Below are 22,074 nucleotides of genomic sequence, written 5' to 3'. Positions count from 1 at the left end.
TAGCTTGTAAGCAATTCTCAAGTGATCAATATGAAACATTCCGAGTCTACATCAAATGACTGTCTCACACAAATCATGTAAGATTTACTAGGTAATTTTCACATGATCATCTTTTGACTTTCGTCAAGAATAATGATGAACGTGGTTAAAGCAAAAAGCTTTCCAACACATATTTAGAGAAAGATATAAGCGAGTTAAACTCAGCTCGAAATATCAAATGTGTGTAATGTAAAGTCTATATAGATATACGACTTTGTCTCAATAGGAGATAAAATAGAATAGAATAGACTTCTGAGTGATAGATGAGTTCAAGTCTCCACATACCTTTTGTTGATGAAGTTCCACAATCTCCCCTTAGTAGTTCTTCGTCTTCCATCGATGAACGCCGTGAAGTCTAAAGCTCAACTACACATTCTATCCTAATCCGATACATAGCTATAAGTAGACTAGAAATCAAAATTTATAGTTTTGACAACTAAACTTGACAAACAATCTTGAGATAACAACGCTTGCGAGTTCGACCGAGCATTGCTCTAACAATCTCCCTCTTTGTCAATTTTAGTGACAAAACTATCAATACATATGGATTAATTACAAAATAAATAAAATTTGTAGCTTCTCATCCAAATGCTTGATTTCCTTGGTTCTTCAATATTCCTTGAATTTTTCGTCACTTCAAGTACTTCAGTGATTCTGAACGTGTTCAACTCAACATCATGGTTGTTGAAGATCCGTAGCCATAACAATAAGAAAACAATTGTTCTCAATTATTTTTATACAGTGTCATAGTATCATTACACATCATCAAAGTTCAATTGTATCACAACTTTGACAATAATACTACGGTGATATTTATCACTCCCCTTTAGTCAATACTTCATCTCACAATGAAAACCACTCCCCCTTACATAATGATCCGTAAACCATATGTATATGTAGTGTGAACTACAAAATAATTCTCCCCCTTTTTTTCAATATAAATTGGCAAAGGTACGAAAACTAGTGGGATCATAATGAAATTCTCAAAGAGATACTTCATGACTAAAAGAGAACATATCAACTTTGTTTCGATGATTTCACATAGTCGAAACTTAGTGTATTCATCAAGGAGTTTATAAAGATACAAGATAACTCCTACAATATTCCACAGCCGCACTCCCCACAAAGATTTGGAAATTAAGCACGAGTTCAATTAAGAACTCTCCCCCATAAAATGTTATTCCCGAAAGAACAACAAGAGTGACCTTTCTTTTACAAGAAAAGAAGGATTTCTTTGGACGTTTCACATGAAACATGAATTTGTATCCAGTAAACTCAATTAAATTAACCACAAAGGAACCTCAATGATACTCAACATAAGAAAATGTATAGAGCTGTACAGTACTTTCACATAGAAGTGGATCAGGGAAAGATCAATACTGCGGAATATTCAAAGATTCATTCTATTTTTCATCAATATTTGCATAATGATACCATAGACTTAATCTTTGACATATAATTCAAAAGTTCTTTCTATTTTCCATCAATATTTGCATAATGACACGATAGACTTAACTTTTGACATATACGGGACAATCATAGTTCACGGATGTAAACACACATATCTCGTAACATTATTTGCAATATATAAAACCAATAAAGATTAATACTGCAAAATCATCTTCCAGATAACTTAGAATTTAAATAAATAAATCTAAATACATTCCAAGATGAAAATCGTTGGCAATAGCTATGTGTAATCACAATATATGCAATTCCAAACCCTAGTTATCCTTCTTAAATACAAGAATAAATTCTCATAAGAAGTTTCCTAGACATTGATACCTTTGAAAAATTCTTTATCGTCCCTGAACTCCTTGTCGTCAACAACCATTGGAACATAAGGTTCATGAGGAAAGGAGTCAATTCCAACAAACCTTCTTCACGGATGCCGAACCAGGGGCTTCTGAATTTCAAGGGTCCTTAAAACAATAGCCTTTATTTGTTGAATCTCCTTCCTTGTTTCCTTCAACTCTTCAAGAACACCAGAAAACTTCTGAAGATTAGAGGGGATAACCCTTGGTTTCCTCATATTCTTCCCTTTTCTCTTTAAAGTTGTAGAGGAATGAGATTTATCTTTTTCCTTCATGATTGATGGCTTAACAATCATATTAATATCTTTTCCATCAGAAGATATGATGCTTGGAGTCTCCATTCAAAGATGGAATTGTGAGAGAAATACACAATTAAAGATCTACAAGCAATCTTGTGATAAAAAGAGTTTTCAGGGAAGGAAAAAGGAATATAGGGTTACGGAACCTATATACAGAGTAGGATTCACGTACGACCAATTCATAACCCAAAAGAAGGTAGAACTGTCGATATTAACCCTCTTTCAATGAGAAAGGAAAAAACTTTTCAATACCAATTTATGATATGAAAAGATCAATAGAATTCCGAAAAAACAAAAAGAAAAAAATGAAACAAATTTTTTTCTTTTCCTAAGCCTGATTTATGCTCAACTCTTATCTCTTTGACCAGGCACATGAGACAAGATGCACCTTCAACACAATTAAGTTGTGTTGGGGTGAACAATAATTTGTCCACCATTCAATTCTTGTACAGAATTCTTAATACCCTTTTTCACAGAATGTTTAGACCTTGTTCTTTTCCGTAGAGGTCTAATTTTTTCTTTAGAAATTAACTTTTTCGGAGAAGTATTGAGTTTACATACCTCGGATGAATTAGACTTATGAACAAGTTTGAGCTTGTTTGCTAATCGATTTGCTCTCCGTTGAAGTTTGTTGACATATCTTATTTTATGCTTGCATTAGTAACACTTAAAGAGTTCATGACCCTTAAAAGTACAATAAGAACATGTCAATGTGGAGGACGGTTCAGACGCCACAGCTGAGCATGCTGCTAAACAAATTGAGGTACCTGAAACATGTGAAATAGAATTTTCAGTAGATAGGGAAAAATCCATTTTATCCTCCATAGTGGTTGACGAAGTTTCTCTAGGAAGAATATCAAGATTGATGTACGTATTGCTACAATTATCAAAATCAATATTTTCACTAAGGAGTGCAACACTTGACTTTTCATTATCGTTCAAATCATAGTGATCAGACATTTCATCAAGAGTTGCAGCAATACCTTTGTACCCAGTGTATTTTCTACGATTTGGACATTCATTAGCAAAATGATCAAAACCTTTACACTTGAAGCATTGTGACATATCCTCATCATCAGTATCGACAGTGTCCCTGTTTTTCGGAGGGGCATTGTCATGAGGTTTGACTGATGACCTGGGTTTATCTCCGATGAACCGTTTACTTCTCTTCAAAAGAAGATCTCTAAATTGTCTTGTGATCAGTGAAACTGAGTTGTCAAGATCTTCACATGATGAATCAGTCTCAATTGGATCAACAACAGAGTTGCCAATACTTTTACTTTTGTCAAGCAATTTAGTGTTCTTTTGTGCTTTGAAAGCAATTTCCTTCTCAGATTTGGATGTATGCTCATGATCAAAGATCTTTAACTTCCCAACAAGAGTATTTCTGGAAAGAGTATCAACGTTATTTCCTTCAACGATAGCATGTTTATTAGAATCGTACCTAGCTGGCAACGATTTGAGAATTTTCATCACAATGTCCTTTTCAAGAATAGTCTTACCCAATGCAAAAGATGCATTGACAATTTCAGGCACTTTGTGATTAAACTCATCAAAAAAATCTTCATCAGCCATACAAAGGTTTTCCCAATCAGAATTTAGGTTTTGAAGCCTAGCTTCTTTTTCAAAGGAATTACCTTCGAATACAGTTTCTAAGATATCCCAAGCATATTTAGACTTAGTGCACCTAGTCACATGGTGCTGAAGATCTGGGGTAATGACACGGATGATAGCATTTAATCCGACATAATTTTACTTTGAAGCGAGAATCTCGGAAGGATCATATGCATCAATATCCTTTGGAACAATTACACCGCCTTCTGTAATCGGAGGATCATAGCCATTAAATACACGAACCCATGATTGAAAATCATATGCTTGGAGAAAGGCACGCATATCAATTTTCCACCATAAGTAATTCGATCCATCGAAGACTGGTGGTACGTTTATAGAGATAGCATTTCTGTCCACAGAGTCAGATTGCTACAAACACAGACTTATGAGGTCTTAAACGTGTTTGCCTGCTCTGATACCAATTGATAAAGCGGGGGTCTAACAACTACACCCAATATTTCGTTTAGGCAATCTGTATGGACTAACTCCAATATAATTCCAAGAAAATCAACTAGACAGTCAGATTCAATCTAGGAAAATATATCCAAGAGTTATATCTCAATTTCTCAAATCAATCTGCAACCGAACATACAGAAATTTGTGAGCTGGATCAATATGAGAAATTACTTGGATGGTACCAAAGACCAATATCCAAGCGTCAATCAATTTCAATCAACAACCAAAGGTTGGATTTACCAATTGATTGAACTACGCACAACCTGTGATATTTCAATTATATAGAAAATATAATGAGGAAAAGAAATAACACAGACACCAGAAGTTTTGTTAACGAGGAAACCGCAAATGCAGAAAACCCCCGGGACCTAGTCCAGATTTGAACACCACATTGTATTAAGCCGCTACCGGCTTTAGACTACTACAAGTTAACTTCGGACTAGAATGTAGTTGAGCCCTAACCAATATGACACTGATAAAGGTACAGCCGCGTTCTTTACGCCTCTAAATCCTAGCAGGAGTCTACGCACTTGATTCCCTTAGCCGATCTCACCCACAACTAAGAGTTGTTATGACCCAAAGTCGAAGACTTGATAAACAAATCTGTCTCATACAGAAAAGTCTATTTGAATAGATAAATCTGTCTCCCACAGAAATACCTACGAAGTTTTGTTCCATCTTTTGATAAATCAAGGTGAACACGAACCAATCGATTATCCGATCTAATACTCCCGAAGAACATCCTAGAAATATCAATCACCTCACAATAACTTAAATATATGGTAGTAGAACAAGTTATTGAGGAATCACAAAGAATGAGACGAAGAGCTTTGTGACTAATTTTATATCTTACCTGTCAAAGATAAATCTCGAGAAAATCTTAGAGAAGATAATACTCAATACGATAGAACAAAGTAAGATCCGAACACGCAACTACAGAGAAAATAGTTGGGCCTGGCTTCAAAATCCCAATGAAGTATTTAAGTCGTTAACCTATAATGGTTTTAGGAAAACCTAGGTTAAACGAGAATCGACTTTAGTCACAACTAGTATCACACAGGAGGTGTGGGGATTAGGTTTCCCAATTTCTAGAGTTCTCCCTTATATAGTCTTCAAATTAGGGTTTGATAACTTTAGAGCAAAGCAATCAATATTCACCGTCAGATGAAATCTGATTTAAGATTCAAGCTAATATCTTTCCACCATTAGGTGGTCTTTATCTTGTTACACACAAATGAAATATACCTTCATTTAGATATGGATAACCGTACCTAAACGTGTATATTGAGTTGGCTCAATAATAGTTAACCGAAGTTGGCCATATGAACACTTTTCTCTTAACCTTGTTCATCTTAACACTTCTAAATCAATTGATAATCAAATGAGTCTAGTTGTGTTACTCATAGAGTTGTTCAATTGTTTATATTCTCATAGAAGTATACAAGACATAATTGAAGCAAAATCGGATTGATTCAAAAGAATGAGTTCATGAACATTTTAGCCACGGTTTGCAAAGATTGCATTCCTTAATTTATAAATGTGTTTGTTCATGAGTATGGAATCATTCTTAAACGATTTAAGAACCTGAATCACTTAAGTTTGCAAACCGGTACGCGAACTTAAGTTCCGGACATTGGTCACAAGCCGACAGTTGCAAACGCGTATGCAAACTTTAGCTCCGGATCGAACTCAATTGCAATCGTTTGCGAATGGGTACGCAAACTTGGTTCCCAGACTTCAATAGTTAAATCAGTTTGCGAACGGTATGGAAATTTCCGGTCCTGAATTCCGTCAAAATAGTTCGTACACTAAGTACACAAACCGTAATGTATCCAGACATGGGTGTTATATCTTAACTCCCATTTCAATCATTGAAACATTCTTAGAAGACGACAATAGTTGTTTCACACAAACTATTAGCTTATAGGCAATTATCAAGTGATCGAATGATCAATATATTCCGAGTCTACATCAAATAACTGTCTCACACAAATCATGTAAGATGCTACCAGGTGATTTTCACATGATCATCTTTTGACTTTCTTCAAGAATAATGATGAACGTGGTTAAACCAAAAAGATTTCCAACACATATTTCGAGAAACATATAAGTGAGTTAAACTCATCTTGAATACCAAATGTGTATAGTAAAATTTATATAGCTATACAACTGTGTCTCAATAGGAGATAGAAAAGAATAGACTTCTGGGTGATAGATGAGTTTAAGTCTCAACATACCTTTTGTTGATGAAGTTCCACAAGCTCCCTTTAGTAGTTCTTCGTCTTCAATCGATGAACGTTGTGAAGTCTAAAGCTCAACTATACATTCTATCCTAATCTGAGACATAGTTATAAGTAGATTAGAAATCAAGACTTACAGTTTTGACAATTAAACTTGACCAACAATCTTGAGATAGCAACGCTTGCGAGTTCGACCGAGCAGTGCTCCAACAGTACTCAATACGATAGAACAAGTAAGATCAGAAGACACAACTACAGATAAAATAGTTGGGTCTGGCTTCAGAATCCCAATGAAGTATTCAAGTCGTTAACCTATAATGGTTTTAGGAGAAACCTAGGTTAAAGAAGAATCGACTCTAGTATGCAACTAGTACCACACAGGAGGTGTGGGAATTAGGTTTTCCAGTTCCTATAGTTCTCCCTTATATAGTCTTCAAATCAGGGTTTGATAGCTTAGAAACATAACAATCAATATTCACCGTTAGATGAAAACCTGATTTAAGATTCAACCTAAGTTTGCTTAAAACCAAAACAATATCTCTTCACCCTTAGATGGTCTTAGCTTGTTACACACAAATGAAATATACCTTCATTTAGATATGGGTAACTGTACCTAAACGTGTATATTGAGTTGGCTCAATAACAGTTAACCGAAGTTACCCATATGAACACTTTTCTCTTAACCTTGCTCATCTTAACACTTCTAAATCAATTGATAATCAAATTAACCTAATTGTATTACTCACAGAGTTTTTCAATTGCTTATATTCTCATAGAAGTATACAAGACACAATTGAAGCAAAATCGGATTGATTCGAACATTTTAGCCACGGTTTGCAAAGATTGCATTCCTTAGTTTATAAATGTATTTGTTCATGAGTATGAAATGATATTTAACCGATTTAAGAACCTGAACCACTTAAGTTTGCAAACGGGTACGCGAACTTAGGTTTCAGACATTGGTCACAAGCCGAAAGTTTGCAAACGGGTACGCAAACTTAAGTTCCGGACTTTGGTCTTATCCAACAGTTCGCAAACCGGTATGCATACTGACGTTTCGGACCTAACTCAGGTAGAACCGTTTGCACACCAGTATGCAAACTTGGTTCCCGGACTTTAACAGTTAAAACCGTTCGCATATTGGTATGCAAACTTGGTTTCCGGACTCGAATCATACTACAACAGTTTGAATACTGGTATGCATACTGTGTTATATCCAGACAACGGTTAATTGTTCTAACTCCCATTTCAATCATTGAAACATCCTTTAAAGACGAAAATAGTTGTCTCACACAAACTATTAGCTTATAAGTAATTTCAAGTGATCGAATGATCAATACGAAACATTCTGGGTCGACATCAAATGACTGTCTCACACAAATCATGTAATATGTTTCAAGTCAATTTTCACATGATCATTTTTTGACTTATTATTTAGTTTCCAACAAATAAATTGTTTCCAACTAAACTCATCAAGAATAATGATGAATGTAGTTAAATAAAAAAGCTTCCAACACATATTTCGAGAAAGATATAAGCGAGTTAAACTCAGGTCGAAATATCAAATGTGTATCATGTAAAAGTCTATATATCTATACGACTTAGTCTCAATAGGAGATATAATAGAATAGACTTCTGAGTGATAGATAAGTTTTCACATACCTTTTATTGATGAAGTTCCTCCAAGCTCTCCTTAGTATATCTTCGTCAATCGATGAACGTCGTGAAGTCTAAAGCTCAACTACACATTCTATCCTAATACGAGACATAGCTATAAGTAGATTAGAAATCAAGACTTATAGTTTTGATCACCTAAACTTGAAAAACAAGCTTGAGATAACAACGTCTGCGAGTTCGACCGAGCAGTGCTCTGACATATGATATATGGTATCCACATATGGTGTGAAAAAGGAGGAAGATATAACAAGCTTACTAATTAAAGGAATTCATGATTGTAGTCTCCAAGAGGATAGAGGACATGCCTAGGATCTATCCCAAGGTATTATGTCACCAAATAAGGATTGTTAGAGCATTGCTCGCTTAAACCCACAAGTTTTACTATCTCAAGCTTCTTGTCAATGTTAGTTGATCAAAACTTTATCTTGATTTCTAGTCTACTAAGTCAAGTCACGGACTAGGTTAGAATTTGTAGTTGAGTATCAGAGATCACCCTTGAAGACTGAAGATCGACGAAGACATTTGGAGAACTTCTGCATGAGGTATGTAAAGACTGAACAATTCTATTTTACCCACTATCTGACCATTCTATTTATTGAGACTATGTCGTGTAACTTATAGTAGATTTACAAGAAGAAGTTTTGAGTCAAGCTTGTCTTGTGAGAAATCTCGAAATACGATTTAGCAAATATGTTCAACAGTCTTTAATAATATTAGTTATGTGAATTAATTTGTGGACCAATCGAGAATTTCACATGCAAATGATTTTATCACTAGGGAATGTTTAAAACATCATAAGAGAAAATATTGAACTTACTGATATTTCTACTCGGGGTAGGTTGGAGAACCGCCGCGCAAACCATAGATATATGAGTTTTTGAAATATAGGAAGGTTGGCGAACCAGTTCGCAAATCGCAAGGTTGGTGAACCAGTTCGCAAATCGCAAGGTTGGCGAACCCGGTCCATGAGTCGTTGCACCCTGTCTCGGAACAAGCCATGTGGTTCACGAATCGTCCTACAAACTGTCCCAGTTTATATTTTAGCAAACGCTCGAAGACTTATTTTTAATATGTTTAGCATTGCTGGAACTCTCTTAAACACCTCTAAGACTTCATTGATTACTTAAACACTTATGTGTGTGCATCATGATTAAATGTTTAAATGAACATCAAATTGTTTTTAGATCTTTGTTTAAGATTCCAAACTGAACAGTCACTATACATGGTTCCGCAACCGGGCCAAATTGTATATTCATCCATTGTACTTCAAGAATAGAGTTTGCTTGATTCTCAAGTTATCTTATCTTGAATTCTAAGCAACCCCTGGTCCTGGAAAACTATAAATAGAGATACTCTTACAACTAGGAAATTTAATCCCCGACACTTTGTGTCCTAGTTGATTCTAGATTCGTCATCTAAATACGTAGATTTCTTCTCAGAAACATAATTAGGTTTATGACTAAAAAACTTCACTTTGGGGATCCGGGAAGCTAAGTACGATTATCTTTACCTTGATAGTCCGTGTATCATGAACTTTCTTTTCTGTTATCGAGGTTTTAGTAATCTCTTTCAGGCAAGATAGATAGTAATCGCAAAGTTACCTTCGTCTCAAACTTTGTGATTCCTCAAGATATATATTTGAAATTAACTTAGTTGATATTTTTTGGAAACGCGAGGGTACCAAAATACACTACCAACTTTTTTTTAGGCAATCTTTATGGAAAAACTCAATATTCAATTACGAGAATTTAACTTAATGAATCTCAATCAAGAAAGAATATTTAGAGTCATATCTCTATCTCTCAAATCATAATGTTAACAGACACAAGTCCGTGAACCTGATTTTCGGGAGTACATGGGTGATTCCAAAGATCAATTTCCCAAGTAATCAATCAAGTTGTATCCAACAAAAAAGGTCGGATGTATCCACTATGATTGATTAATGCACAACCTGTGATATTTCAATTATAACGATAAACAATATAATGCGGAAAATGAATAACACGGATACCAAAAGTTTTGTTAACGAGGAAACCGCAAATGCACAAAAACCCAGGAACCTAGTCCAAATTAAACACCAAATTGTATTAAACCGCTACAGACACTAGCCTACTACCAATTAACTTCTGACTGGAATATAGTTGAGACCGAATTAAACCCTCCCAGCGATTCAGTTACAGTCGCATTCCTTACGCCTCTTGAATCCCAGCAGGACTCCACGCAATTGATTCCCTTAGCTGACGTCACACCAATTAAGAGTTGCTTCAACTCAATTGAAGACTTCAAACCAATCTTCCTCCCACATATTAAGCCTATATGTGATTTCTTTTACGATCAAAAAGTTTGATCAAGATGATGGAAATCAATAGCAATATACAAAGTCTAGCTAACCTCAAAATCCGGACTTATGCAACCCTAAGTGCAGCCTATATTATTATTCACCTCAGAAGTATAAAACTTTTGGAATCAACAAAGTCTAAGACGAAGCGAACTTTGATGATTTATATCTATCTTGTTCAAGTGAGAAGCTCAATAATCGAACAAGATCATGATATTCGAGCTATCAAGATAAACAATAGCTGGACCTGACTTCACAAATCCCAATAAAGTTTTTGTAGTCGCTTAAACCCTAAAAGGGTTTCAGGAAGATGACGACTCTAGTTACAACTAGGACACACCAACAAAAGTAGTGTCGGGATTCAAAGATCTTAGTTGCTTGAAGTTTTCCTTTTATAGACATTCAAAGCATAGGTTGGTTTAGGTTTAAGCTAAGATAGCTTTGGAACCAAGCAATCAATATTCATTAGATGAATCATTGAATCTGATTTACATAAACAAGATATACACTCTGGTTAGGTGAAATCGTAACCGAACCGTGTATCAAGACTATGTTCAAGGTGGTTAGCAGAAACTAGCCGATTTGAACTTATATGCTTAATATTGATTTTCATAAACACTTAAGACTTTAACCTTGAGTCACAATCATGTGATCAAACAAGTCTAGTGTTTTTAGAGATTTGATCAAATGCTAATTATCTCGTAGAAATAACTTTATTGCATTTAAAAATAATCGACATGGTCAGTAGATGTGAAAACGTCGGGGGTACCAAAATACACCACCAACTTTTTCTTAGGCAATCAGTATGGAACAACTCAACACAACTCCGAGAGTAAAAACTCAATTAAGAAAAGTGCCTAGAGCTATATCTCTTGCTCTCTTTTTGTTAAAAAATTTACAGAATTGAACCCGTGAACCTAACTACAAAGAGAGTTCTTAGACGGTACCAAAGACCAATGTCCAAGGATCAATCAAGTCTTTTCCAACTAATAAGTTTGGACCTAGCTACTTTGAGTGATCAACGCACAACCCGTGATATTTCAATTATAAATATAAACAATATAATGCGGAAAAAGAAATAACACACACACCAGAAGTTTTGTTAACGAGGAAACCAAAAATGCAGAAAAACCCCGGGACCTAGTCCAGATTGAACACTAAACTGTATTAAGCCGCTACGGACACTAGCCTACTACCAATTAACTTCGGTCTAGAATATAGTTTAGCCCGAACTCAGTCTCCCACTGATTCAGGTACAGTCGCGCTCCTTATGCATTTTGAATCCCAGCAGGACTCCGCGCAATTGATTTCCTTAGACGGTCTCACACCAACTATAAGTTGCTTCAACCCAATTGAAGACTTTAAACCAAATTTATCTCCCACATATTAAGCCTATTTATTGATTTCCTGATTTACGATCTAAACGGATGATCAGATCACATAATAGATCCAGGTGATGGAAATCGATAGCAACTTAGACAAAAGTTTGGGTATCCTCAAAATCCGGACTTATGCAACCCGAAGTGCAGCCTAGATTATTATTCACCACACAAGTATAAAACTTGCGGAATCAACAAAGTATGAGACGAAGAGACTTTGTTGATTACTATCTATCTTGATTGATGGAGCAAGGTTCTACAAACAATCAAGATCAGGATACTCAAGTTATCAAGATAAAAGATAACTGGACATGGCTTCATGAATCCCAATGAAGTCTTTGTAGTCACTGAACCCTAAAAGGGTTTCCGGAGAGGACGACTCTAGATACAACTAGGACACACCAAAAAGTAGTGTCAGGATTCAAAGATCCCAGTTGCCAAGAGTTCCCCTCATATAGACTTCAAAGACTAGGTTGCTTTAGGTTTAAGCTAAGACAGCTTTTGAACCAAGCAATTAATATTCACCGTTAGATGAAAGCTTTGAATCTTATGCACATATACAAGATATACACTATGGTTAGGTAAATCGTAACAGAACCATGTGTAAAGACTATGTTCAATATGGTTAGCCGAAATTAGCCTATTTGAACTTAAAAGCTTAACACTCATTTTCATGTTCACAAGACATTAATATTAAGTCACAATTATGTGATCAACTGAGTCTAGTGTTAATTAGAGAGTTGATCAAATGAAAATTACTTCAAGGAAATAATTTAATCGCAATTGAATCAAAAATCGACATAGTTTGTAAATGTACAAAGTACAACTACTTGAATTGTTCGTGAATCGGCCGAGTCACAGTACATGGACCGGTTTGCAAACTTGTATGCAGTGACCGAGTTCTAGAGTCAACGGAACTACTTAGTTCATAAACTGGTTCGCACACTTATGCAATTACCGAGTTCCAGACTCTTACAGAACTTTTCATTTCACGTACTGGTTTGCAAACTTTGAACTAATTCAAAGTTCCGGAGTTTACAGAAATTTTTAGTTCACGTACTGGATTGCAAACTTTGGACCTTTGTCGGTTCCAGAGTTCACATAACGTTAAGTTTACGTACCGGTTTGGGTATTAAACTGGTTCTAGAACATAGAAATGTTTTGGATCGCATACCGATTTGATTATTTTAATCTGGTTCCCTTACCACAGTTCCACAATGGTTTGTATACGAATATACATACCTATCTGGATCACGAAACAAACATATTTTCCCATGATGTACATATGAGTATGCATATCACGCAAATATGAAAGTCGATATTAACTACCCCGTTACGTGTACGAATACATGTAATACGGCTTCAGACAAATTCTGAATATAGTAGTTCTATATTTTTCTAAATCGATTCGAAACATTTCTGAATAACATCAATGATACATATCACCGTTCCAGGCTATTTTCGAACGATAAACTTAAATCAAGATTTGGTTCCAAACAATAAAATTTTCTCCACCGAATTTGATCAAGTATGAACAAATGTTCATTAGGCTTAGTCATTATATTTTGAGAAATTCGTAAACTAACTAATTAGTTCTCGACTCCAAATTCTTGTCTATGCAAGCTAGTCTAATTAGTTATGCGACAATCATCTCAAGATAGAAAAGTGAATATAACTTGAGAAATAGGTGGTTCAGTCTTTACTTACCTTTTGTTGATGAAGTTCTCCAAAAGCTTCGGTTGATCTTCGCCTTCAAACGATAGAACACAAATGGTGACTAGTTCGTTTATCAACTCCACTATCCTAGACCGAGATTTAACTAATTGTAAACTAGAAATCAAGATATAGTTTTGGCAACTAAATTTGACAACAAGCTTGATAGAACAACACTTGTGAGTTCGACCGAGTAATGCTCTAACAAGATGTACAAAATACAAATACCATAGCCGTTTGTGAGTCAGGTCATTCACAGTACGTGTACCGGTTTGTATACTATTAAACACAAACAAGTTCCGGAGCTCGCAGAACTATTTAAGTATGTGTACCGTTTCTCAACTACACTTTTATCCTAATCCTGGAATTGACTAATTGGAGACTAGAAATCAAGATATAGTTTTGACAACTAAATTTGACAACAAGCTTGAGATAGCAACATTTATGACTTTGGCCGAGTAATGCTCTAACAATTTTGATGATTTTTCTTGAGAGGTGGTTAAGAATCTAGGTTGCTCTTTGGGAGTCGTAAGTTCCGGAATTGTGAGGTTTCCTAGCTTTTCCTATTGTAAACAGATTTTCTCACCTTGATCTTTGATCTAAACGGAATCCCAATAGACTTATTTGTTATAGGCATATTGGTATAAAAAGTCTTCACTTTGGCTGAATCAACTCTTAAGTTGTAACATGGCTGTCAATGGGTACCCAAATACCCGGAACCGGGTGAAACGGGTCCGGATATGGGTCGTAAAACTGGACTCATTAGTGAATTCGGGTCCAAACCGGGTCTACCCGATTAGACCCGTTAGTAAACGGTTCCAGACGGGTCCTACCCACGGGTAACCAGGTTTCTGGTAAAGGGTTAATTAAGTAAATTGCTTATGTAGAATTTGGTCATATATAAACGCGTTTTCTCTTCAGTTGAGCGGATAATGGATTCACTTCGTTTTTTCATATACTCTTTGTTCCTACAGCCGCAACTACTTCTACCGAGTACAAGATCCATTCCCTTTCGAAGTCTTTCACTGGTAAAAAGGTATTACTATTATTACACACTATTTCCTCTCAAAGATTTTATTTGATTTTAGCTTAATCCTTCTACTTTTGAATCGATTTGAGAGATTTTATTTGATTTCAAAGATTTTATTTGAAGGATGAAGGTGATTAAGGTGGTATGTTCAATTGTTTTTAAGAAATTTGTGAGATGTAAATTGAAAGTTTAATTGATTCGGTATTTTGTATTCAATCAATTTGGGGTTGTTATGGAATTTGGGGCTTTACATCTTGATAGGATCCTGTGATAAATGGGTTGATTCATAAATGGAAATTGGGGTTTCTATTATATTTACAATTATGATTATATGTGTGCGTTCTTAAGATAGAATCTTGCTTGTGTTTATTTCTAATTTGGATGGATGTTTACATCTCATGTGAATGTCTATGAAAGAATGAAATGATATAGCTCATACTGATGAAATGATATGCCTCCGTGCTAAAGAATATGGTTATAGAAAATGGTTAATTATAGTGGTTATGTTTACTGCCCATAACTTATTTGTAAAAGTGCTACAATGAACTATTAATCCTTTTATTATGGAATTTAGGTAATTCTAATCTTGTTTCTTTGGTCATCATTAATCCTTGAGCATACCTTTATTTTATCAACATAAGTTCAAGCATGTATGATAGAAGTCAAGTTACTTTATGAGAGTTAAAAATCTTTTGTCAATACTGCACAGACAATGTTTTTGCGGTTAATTTATGGTGCGTATTGGTGAAGATTTAAACAAAGGTTTCTTCACGGAAAGTATTTGAGTTAGTGTCCTCTATACCCTTGCAAAAGGGACTGAAGTTTAGACTTGTCGTTTGAAAGTTATAGTATCAAACATACAGTCAACCACAACTGAAATTTCTGAATGGCATCACCTGTTGGGGGTTTTCCGGATGATTTTGGGGCACTTGATCTCTGATTTAGTCCCCATAGTCTTCTTGAAAGTTGTAGAGGGTTGTTTTCCCTTTCCAAAATGATATCACGTGCCTGATTTGGGTCTGTCCTTTAGAAAATATATCTCGCCAAATATAGCATGTCAGAGCCGAAAACTGACCTTATAATGTTTGTGTAAATGCTTCGAAGTGAATATTGAACCTTTTTTCGTGATATTTTGTTATTAGTACTTGTAATGTGGTATGAATTATATTAAATTTACTTCATTTCATCGTGTAATTAATCTAAGCTAGAATTTTTATACTTAGCAACTATGTACGTACTTGCACTGTTATCGAACTTTGGCTGTTAAACAGTTGATGATGATATACTCTTTTGTCATTTTAAGCCTGCATTTCATAGTATGTTTCATATCTGTTTGTCTTGCAGGCACAATTGGGAACAATTGATGGGAACTTCTTTTTGATATAGCCAAAAAACATGCGATGTGCGACTGCAAACTACATCCTTCTTTTGTGTATATGTACTTGTAAAGGAAAACGCATTTATATTTTGGGGCTTCTACACTTTATAGAATGATATGTTTGTCAACTTTTGTGGTTATATTACAGGTGGAGTTATTTGTAGTTCTCGACTTAAAAAAAAAGTCTGCCAACTTTTGTATTTATTATATTATGGCAGATTTTTACCTATAGCTAGGAAAATAATTTTAGTTTTCCTAATCTAAGCTTAAGTTTGCATTCTATTTCTATCTGTATGTTCAAAGATGGTTACTTTTGTTTTTTGTTGAAGTCTTGAATACTCCTGTTTCAGGACTTGGGAGTCACAAAATTGGGAAGTCATAAATTTGTTTTTTACCCATCGGGTACCCAGACCCGGTGATTACCCGTGTCTGTTATTGGGTCCGGTTCTGGGCTAATAAAATAGGGAACCGGTCCCGGAACCGTTAGGACACGTAACTGATGTTGATATACCGGGTCCGGTTCTGGGCTATGTACTACACGGGGATCCGGACCCATTGACAACCCTAGTTGTAAAGGACGTTATCTAATGGAATCAAGTGCGTAGAGCCTTGCGAGGTTCAAGAGATGTAAGGAGCGCGACTGTAACTGAATCGCTTGGAGGGTGGGTTCGGTCTCAATTACATTCCAGTCCGAAATCTGATAGTAGGCTAGTGTATGTAGCAGTTTTATACAGTGTGGTGTTAAATCTGACGAGGTCCTGGGGTTTTCAGCTATTGCGGTTTCCTTGTAAAAAAAAATTCCGGTATCTTGTGTTATTCCTTTTCCACATTATACTGTTTATCTTTATAATTGGATTTACACGGATTTGTGCCGTATTCAATCTAAGTTGATACGTCCGCTTAATTTTAAGCGATTACAAGACTTGTTTCTTGTAGAATTCGTATCTTGAAAGATAAATAACAAGTTTAATCACTTGGTAGAATTCCTATTAGATTATTTGGATACAACTAGATTGATCTTGAATATGTACAGACTCTGCTTCACAATCAGGTTTACGGACTCTGTCTCTATACACATACTGATTGAGTAGAGGTTGAGATATAAATTTATATACACATATTATCAAGGATCATTTCATACGTCGACCAATTATTCTGTGAGTATTTTTTTTTGGCTGAAGAATATCTAACCAGAATTGGTCGATGTTCATTCCCATACCGACTTTTTCTGGCGTGGAAGAAATAATCGTGTTTTTATTAGTCATTTTTGATAAAATCGGTTTATTTGAATGTCCACATGGACCAGTTTTGGAGTGTGTGGTTTCTCAACTGCCCGATTTTGGTTGGAGAAAATGCCCAAACTTTTTGGAAAATTTCTGGGCTAGTATCATCTTATACGAGCAATTATATAGACCAATTATGTTGTGTGAGTTGCTAGGAATTGGTCTATGTACTTGGATTCGTGATAACCGATTTTGTACTTGGATTCGTAAATATACTTGAATTTAATTATTATTTATCGTGTATTGCCATATTCTCTAGGGACAACAAGGGAAAGCAAAAAAAAAAAAAAACCTAAACAAAAAAAGCAAAGAAGAAACGTGATCTTGCTTCTCCTCCGAGATTGGGACCTCATCGAAAGGAGAGTAAAAATTTAGGGGCTAAACACCGTAGGGGATAGGGGGATAAAATTAAATCGGTCATTATCAATGAAGAAAATCAAGTGGAGAGATAAACACCGTAGGGGCTCGGGGGATAAATCTAAATCGTTCATCATCAATGAAGAAATTCAAGTGGAGCTTCCAACACGAGAAGTATCCGAGTCTCGTACAGAAAGTGATAAAATAAATGAATGAAAAACAAAATGGTGACGAAGAAGTTGGTGAAGAAAAAAGTGACGACGAAGAAGCATATAAAGAAAAAACTGATGACGGAGAAGTTGATGCAGAAAAAAGTCAAAAAGAATGAGGCAAAGAAGATCAACTACAAGGTTAGAAAAATAAGGAGGTAAAGGAAATGCTCCAAAGGAACCACAAAAGAAGAAAAAAATATGTGCCCACCATGGAAATAATGTTACCTCACGTCCCTGGTCTACCTAGATATTTATGGGTTACCCGGTGATAAATGACAGTTGTTATGGGGGTACGAAACATAGTTGGAATGCTACCGTCTGTGCAAGCATAATAATTGTCTCTACCTTATGCCATGTATCGAACTTTTATTTAAGATATCACCTATTATCCGTTTGGTGTTTTGATTATTGTCTCCAGTATGTCTTTTAGGATCACGCCAATGTTGTGCGTCTCCTTAAGCCAGGAACATTACCGGATAAAATTGGTCTTATGGCCACTGGATGATGAAGCACCCAAAGTATTTAATCTAGCATACGTTTCGGGCTTATTGGTTTAACGGTCAAAAATTTAGTAATTGGATATGAAAAACCTCTTGTTTATGTCTTCACCGAGAGATTTTATGAAGAGTCAAAAGAAGAAATTTCTGGACTTGAGACACCAATTGGACAACTTGACGATGAAAGATGTTTCTTTTACCATTACAGAGATGCATTGGCTACCAGAAGGATGATTTGGTGCAAGGAACAATATTATTTTGGACCTCTGTTTCACACCAAAGGATATATAATGTACAATCCGACGAGAGTGGCGAGACAAAGTGATGGTGTACAAAATATCCCAAGATCTAACCACCCCAATTTTAAACTGAAGAATAGTGCATGTAAGTCTCTTGATAATGATCTTGAGGTTGTTCATGAATCTTTACCAGCATTTGATGATTGGGAAATAGGAAGTAAAATATCAATGTGGTGGTTGGCTATCCGAAAACAAATGATGAGGCATATCTGGATTATATTCCTTGGTACCTCAATGTTTTGCATATTCGTGTGGTACGATTAAATGAGTGGCCCTTTGTCAGGGACCGAGATAGAGCTATCGAAGTTCTGAAGCGTATTGTTACCCCTTTATAGTTTTGTTAATGGTTTTGGCATGATTTGTTAAATGTTTGTTGTTTGAAATGAAAACGGAGAAGACGAATCGGGTTTAAGATCGACGAAGCAAGAGAATATATATCGAAAGGAGAAAAAGTTGAGGAGAATGAAAGGAAGAATGAAAAATGGGACATTCTGGAAGATTAAAATGCGAGTACATATTTTTGGGAAGTGGTGGAAACGATACCAAGGAGGAAAACCAAAGCGAGTATGAGGGATCAAGATGAATTAAACCTCGGAAAAGAACGACATGCTAAACGAGGCCGAGGTGGTCGTGGATATTTTCGTAGTTGTGGTCGTGGTGAGGGCGTTGATGGTGATGAAGATGGTGGTGAATGAATGAATTTCTGTTTTTCACCTTATGTCTTTAACTATGGATAACTACAAAGTCAAATCTTATGTTTTTAACTTATTCCCTCTGTTTCTAAATGATATGCTTGTTTGGTTTTACATAAAGATTAAGAAAACTAATCAATGTAGCCAGTTTTTGTATTTTTTTTCTAATTTGTCCTTGGTCCCATTCGTTTGATATTAAAGAAAAAAATGAAGAGAGAAATGGTCTTGTTTTTGTATTAAGAGAGAAAAAGAAGATAGAGAAGTGGTCCCCTTTTGGGTTAAGAGAGAAAAAGAAAAGAGATAAATGGTCCCTCATGGGTAGATTAGTAAACTCATAACATTTGACTATCCATTTATAGAAATTAGCTTATATTTTTGACATACTCAAATAGGAAAATCAAGTTTATCTTTTAGAAACAGAGGGAGTATGTTTTTTGGTCGAATTAAAACATGTTATGTTATGTTTGTTAGTTTATGAAAACATGAATTTTGTTGGTTTTAAAACTGTTATGTTTGCCTAAGACGCGACAAAAAAGCTATAATTTGGGCCAATAATGCAGGAAATCTGGTTGTTTTTAAGATACAATCGTTGGATGTCTACCCTTCATGAAAACCTGTTGTAACTTTTCCCTAGAATTACAAGGTTCAGGATCACTTTATATTTTTCATACCTAAAGACCGATTCTGAGGATTTCATTCATTTATTTTTTCACGGTTTGACAATCGTTTGATGCAGACATCCGTATAGACCGATTCTGAGATTTAAAAAAAAAAATTGACTAGCTAATATAATCGGTTGATGTGGGAAATGATACAAACCGATTCTTATAAGTAAAAAATGCATTTTTTTTGTGTATGTTTTTAGGCTAAAATCGGTCGATGTGGATACCTTTTATATACCGATTGTAGCAAAAAAAAAAGTGATTTTGCAAGGATAAAATCGGTCTATGTGGACATTGTTATAAGCCGATTGTTCGAATTTGTTTCAAAATAACTAGTTGTTGAATATTCATTTATATAAGGACAACCTCTTTTCCAAGCATATTTTTCCCCAAACATGCAACTTTTAGCCACTCCTACTTCATCCACTATTCAAATAAATCTTGGAAAATTGAATGGGAACTGGGAGAAGATACGAAGCTCGTGAATCGTTCATTTTCGTCTTCCACGAACTTCATAATGAATTTTATTCAATGTTTTGTAAGAGAGTCAAATAATTTTATTATGAGCGCATCGACAATCTAAAAAAACGGAGATGGAGACACTTAGCATTAAGATTCGACTACACCAAAGGAGATATGAGAGTTCCGTAAAGTTAGAAGAACGGTTACGGACAATCATCCCAAAGATTCCCGTAGGTAGAAACTGAGTAATTCAACATGTTTATCCCTTTTTCATTGTTTGATTTTTGCATACTAAAATGTAATTTGTTTAATTCCAAGTCGAACGATTTCGTAGCTTATGGCGAATATGTAATGGTAAACGGCGGATCATGCACGGAAGGGAATATAGCGTGTTGAATAAACGTGTTTAGAGGTTCATTAACGGTGTATTAATGTGCGAGATTCAAGAATAAGCATACTAAATTATCCTATGTAATGCGCTAACCTCCTAAACTATGTAATATGTTGTTTTCTCAAAACTATGAATGAATATTTTCTGTATGAAACTATAACGAAAATTGTCTATATGTACATTCAAAACTACCCATTCTTACAAGTCTATATATTAAGTAATATCCACTGATTCTAAGTGTTTTTCGTGAATGAAGAATATCACCATAGAATCGACCTGAAATCTTTTGTAAGCCCGATTCACCAGGTTCTACTAATAGTAGAATGAAAGCTTGAATGGTTTGTTCATGTATCAAGTTCATTCTTTACTTCCTCTCTTTCGCAGTCGAGTTCCGAAAGGACCTTGGCTCAACAACGCAAGCAAAATAAACTTCTTTTTGACGTCGATTCATCCCAATTTTCATTACTTTTAATTTTCTGTATTTAATGTCGATTCACCAGACTTCCTACCATAGTCTTGGTAATGGTTTTCAAGTCCTGAAATTATTATAGAGGCAACCAGGTGAGAAGCTCGAATTCGAAACAGGAGGATGTGGGAATAACTTTTCTATTGATCGGCAATCGCCAGCTATCCTAAGGCCGAGAATACTCAATTTCGCCTCATTTTTTTGTTCGATTTCCCACCTCGCAGTCAGCTCAACTTGGAAAAGAGACGAATATGATATTTAGAGACATGGTCTAAGGAAAGAAAAAGGTATAAAAAGAAAAGCATTCTCAAGACACTTTGGATCATAAGCCTGATGAGTGAACTTGTTCCTCTGCCCCGCTTGAACCAACGTCACTCTTTGCTTCGGATGAAGAGGGGTTTAAACCTCCGATACCATTTCTAGCACTTCGGAGAGGCAATCAACATCCATGATTCTTGGTTGATGTTTTTACTAAAGTATCAAAATATTATTTATTTTTTGGTGATCGATTAACATTAGTTGACTTTTGGAATAAGAAGACTAAGCATTTATTAGTGAATTAAACTAATATTAATTAAAAAATAAATTAGTCATTGATTAAAATAGTTGGTTAAGGGGCTTTTAAGTTTACGTCAAAATGACCCGTTTTTGTCTTCTCTTCGTGCTCCTCAACAAAAAGACAAGGTATACATTATGGGCACATATCTACACAATTAATTCAAAACTTAATACCCCAAATAGGGGGAAAATATTTCCAGCCCATTTTTTAACTTTTC

The 22,074-nt window shown here is 35.3% G+C and overlaps 1 long non-coding RNA gene across 1 annotated transcript; it reads left to right on the top strand.

The window, feature by feature from the left end:
- The first annotated feature begins 14,484 nt into the window (after positions 1-14,484).
- LOC113361551 lies at positions 14,485-16,305 on the top strand. Its single transcript, XR_003365183.1, has 2 exons — positions 14,485-14,605; positions 15,944-16,305. It is a non-coding gene; the product is annotated as an uncharacterized LOC113361551 (long non-coding RNA).
- Positions 16,306-22,074: the final 5,769 nt, after the last annotated feature.

The sequence above is a fragment of the Papaver somniferum genome, chromosome 3 (genome assembly GCF_003573695.1).
Source record: "Papaver somniferum cultivar HN1 chromosome 3, ASM357369v1, whole genome shotgun sequence".
NCBI lineage: Eukaryota > Viridiplantae > Streptophyta > Magnoliopsida > Ranunculales > Papaveraceae > Papaver > Papaver somniferum.
Note: the sequence above shows the minus strand (reverse complement) of the source record. Positions and strands in the feature narration are given on the sequence as shown.